At 54.5% G+C, this 3,682-nt stretch overlaps 1 pseudogene; it reads right to left on the reverse strand.

The window, feature by feature from the left end:
• Positions 1 to 2,526: 2,526 nt before the first annotated feature.
• LOC129514777 (NHP2-like protein 1) lies at positions 2,527 to 2,922 on the reverse strand (annotated as a pseudogene).
• Between the last annotated feature and the right edge of the window lie 760 nt (positions 2,923 to 3,682).

The raw sequence follows: 3,682 nt of genomic DNA on the forward strand, positions 1-3,682 counted from the left end.
GATGCTCAACCGCTGAGCCACCCGGGCGTCCCTAACGCACCCCTCTTGCTCCCCGTTGCTTCCCCACGGTCTTGCGTGTTCCTCTGCTTCCCGCACGCGACCTCGTGCTCTATGTCTATCTCTAGACGACACCCCACCGTATCCACCTAGGGAATAAGCTAAGACGGGGCCGATTCTCATGGGACCGTTCTTGTGCTGAGGACGTGTTCTTGTCTGCTGTAGCGGTGGCGACAAAGCGGAGGGCCCCTCTCCCTGCGCACACGGTGCCTGGTCGTGGGGACGTGAGGCAGGAAGGACGGCTTTGGGGTTGCGGACATTTCTACAACCGATTGGGAACGGCTCCCGCCGTCCGGTGTCCCGGATCTTTGGGGGTGAGGGCTCCAGGACGCCTCGGATGACGTTTCCAAGTGCGCCCTTCCCGGGGGCTGGAACCGGAACCAGAACCGGAACCGGGGCGGCCTGGGTGGTTCGGAAGATGCTGCCGGGGGCGGCTGCGGGGGCGGCTGCGGGGGCGGTTGCGGGGGCGGCCGGGGCGCCCCCTAGCGGTGCAGATGTGCCTTGGGGTCACGTCGTGATCACAGGATCCGGGATCGAGCCCCACATTGAGCTCCTGGCATTGGAGCCTGCTTCTTCTCCCTCTGCCTAGGTCTCTGCCCCTTCCTCTCTCCTCTCTCTCGCTCTCTCGCTCTCTCGCTCTCTCTCTCAAAATCTGGTAAAAATAAAAAAGGAAAGGAAAGGAAAGGAAGAAAATTCCCTACGTTCGGACTTCTAGGTCACCCCATCAGAAAGATGCCTTCGTGGGATGGGACCCAAGAGGTGGTCCAGAGAAATAAGGACCCAACCACCCCCCTCCCACACTTCCCATGAGTCAAAATCATGAAGAAGACGGGGAAAGCAGGCCAGGCAGGCAGACGCCAGAAATCCGAAGTCCACACGCGCCCACGAGCACCAGAACCGATGCCCAACCCACTGCCTGCACCTCCACCTCTTTCAGAGGGCTGAACGGCAACCACGGACAAAGCCTGTTTTCCAGGAGGAAACTGAGATGAAGGAACAGGCGGAGGTGGAGGTGGAAAGCTGGAAGGTTGCCGGATGAGAAAAAGGAAAAGAGGGATGGAAGCCTGGGTGGCTCAGTGGTTGGGCGGCTGCCTTCCTCTCAGGGCGTGATGCGGGGCGGGGGTTGGGGAGGTGGAAGGGGTACCCTGGGGTCGTGTGCCCACATCGGGTTCCCTACGGGGAGCCTGCTTCTCCCTCTGCCTGTGTCTCTGTCTGCCTCTCTCTGTCTCAGGAGTAAATAAAGAAATCCTTAAAAATAAATAAATAAATAAATAAATAAATAAATAAATAAATAGCCTTTAAATCTGTCTCAGGCCTTGCGGGGGGGGGGCTGCCCTGCCGCCTCTGTGCCTCCGCCTCCCCCACGGCCCCCGCACACACCCCCCATTTCTGCAACACTCCTGTGGATTGAGTGGTCAACTCCTCTGCCATCATCCCGGGTGCCTCCAACGCCATCGCCGCCCCCCCTCCTCATCCCGCCGCCCCCCTGTAAGGAGCAAAAATCTCCCGAGCCATTGGGCCACCACGGGAGCCTGACAGTGGGAGTGGGGAACACATCGATTGAGTTTTTAGAGGACTCGGGGCGGGGCGACATCTACGGCTTTGGAGCCAATGCATGGTTGTTGGTTTCCTTTATTTTTTTGGGGGGGGTGCGGTGGAGTTTGAATATATTTCTTTATTAGGATGCTCACCAGAATGACACGCTGGCACTGTCCTTCTGATGTGATAAAGGATACATACATCTGATCCGATTCTGGCAGGAAACAGGCGTGAAGGCTCTCAGACCTGGTACCGAGTGTCCGTTAAAGACGACTCCTTTCACCAGAGAGGATGTTTCCTTGATTCCGAGGTCTCTGCTGTAGCTTCCGGTCACGTCTCCGTGACTTGCTCAGACTTCATTCTGGCATCATCAGTGGACCCTCTTTTCTTTCTTTCTTTCTTTCTTTCTTTCTTTCTTTCTTTCTTTTCTTTCTTTCTTTCTTTCTTTCTTTCTTTCTTTCTTTCTTTCTTTCTTTCTTTCTTTCTTTCTTTCTTTCTTTCTTTCTTTCTTTCTTTTCCTAGCCACTTCTCAACTCCTTACGTCAGCTGCCGCCTGTCTGACTCACCCGGGTAGCTAGCCTCTGGAATTCTGCAGCACACCTCTTTGGTAGGCTGCTGCCCTGCCACCCTCAGGGGCATAGTTGGGATTTGGGGGGGGGGGAAGGGGAACGACGTCACGTTACCGAAGCAGACGGCAAGGGCGTATTGGCAAATGACACTAGGACACGCGCCTGAGACGGAGGATGGGGTGGGGGATTAATATACAAAGAACGATCTGTGAGACGAAAATACAAAAATGAGAAACCCGGATTCAGTACTGGAATAGAACGAGAGAAGGCAGCTGGAGAAACTACATGCGAATGCAGACGATAGACACAGCCCCAGGGGGGAGGGCTGGACTCAGTGAGGAGTGGGACAGAGGCCAGCGGTTTACACGAAGAGCCTTTCGATGGACTGCTGAATGGACTGGATCTGCAGCTTCGGCTGCGAACCTTCTTGGATGGTGACGGAACAGGCGAGGACAGGCCCGGACACCCCGCAGGCCCACCCGAGGGCCTGCTTGGAGCGCAGGAACATGTAGGGCACGTTCTTCTCTTCACGCGGCAGGCAGCAGAAGGTGCGGGATGATCTCCAGGGGCTCGGCGTCTGCAGCCAGCCATCAGGATGAACTCAGAGATGCCTCTGTGGAGGGTTTTGGTGGCTTTGTGAGCTCCTTTCCGAAGCTGCTTGTAGTTACAGGACTGCTGAACAAGCGTCCAGGAGTTTCTTGGTGAGGTGGGCATCTGCCAGGGGGTAGGCCTTCGGATTTACATCAGCTTCAGTCATCTCTGCGTATCCGGGGTCCCTGTAAAAAGACATGTACTGGGAGCTATCTATCACCGTCACACTTCATATGGATAAACCAGCTTTGTCCCCACCCACCCCCACCCCCACCCCCCCACCCCCCGCCGCCGTTGGGGTGGGCGGTGGGATGTGCTGTGCTCCAGTCACAGTTTGTGGGCCTGGAATGGTGGTGATCGAGATAGACCCCTCCGCCACCTCATTACAAAGAAACAAGACACGCGTGGTGTCTTGTTAGACCCACAGGCACAGAAAAGAAAAGGAGAACTACTTATCCCCTTGTTCCACAGGGACCGACCCGGATTCCGGAGGGTCCAGGCCCCGAGGGACGGGCGTACTCAACTTTGCTGTGAACTCAACGGATTAGTTTAAGTTGTGCCTCTGAGGATTTGTCCACGGAAACTACTTCAAATGATCGATTTTGTCTGTCTCGTGTACTTTTCCTTGTTATGAGCAAGCAGGTTAAAAAAAAAGAAAAAGAAAAAAATGAAAAAAGGTCTATAGGTTAAACTTTTACAATAGCTTCCCAAATCTTTGGTGACCTGGAACTTTGAAGGTGTAACTAGCTTAATTGATAAATTGGGTTCAGTTCATCGGATACCTGGCATCTGTCTTTCCAACAGAAGGTAAAATACTAAAGTGTGAGTCAATAAGACACCCAAGGTGGTTTTTTTCTTTTGTGGTGTTGTGTTTTCCTCCCCCACCCCTTGCCCTTTTCTTCCTCCCCCCTCCCCCCACCTCAGTT

The sequence above is a fragment of the Nyctereutes procyonoides genome, unplaced genomic scaffold (assembly GCF_905146905.1).
Source record: "Nyctereutes procyonoides isolate TBG_1078 unplaced genomic scaffold, NYPRO_anot_genome, whole genome shotgun sequence".
Classification (NCBI taxonomy): domain Eukaryota; kingdom Metazoa; phylum Chordata; class Mammalia; order Carnivora; family Canidae; genus Nyctereutes; species Nyctereutes procyonoides.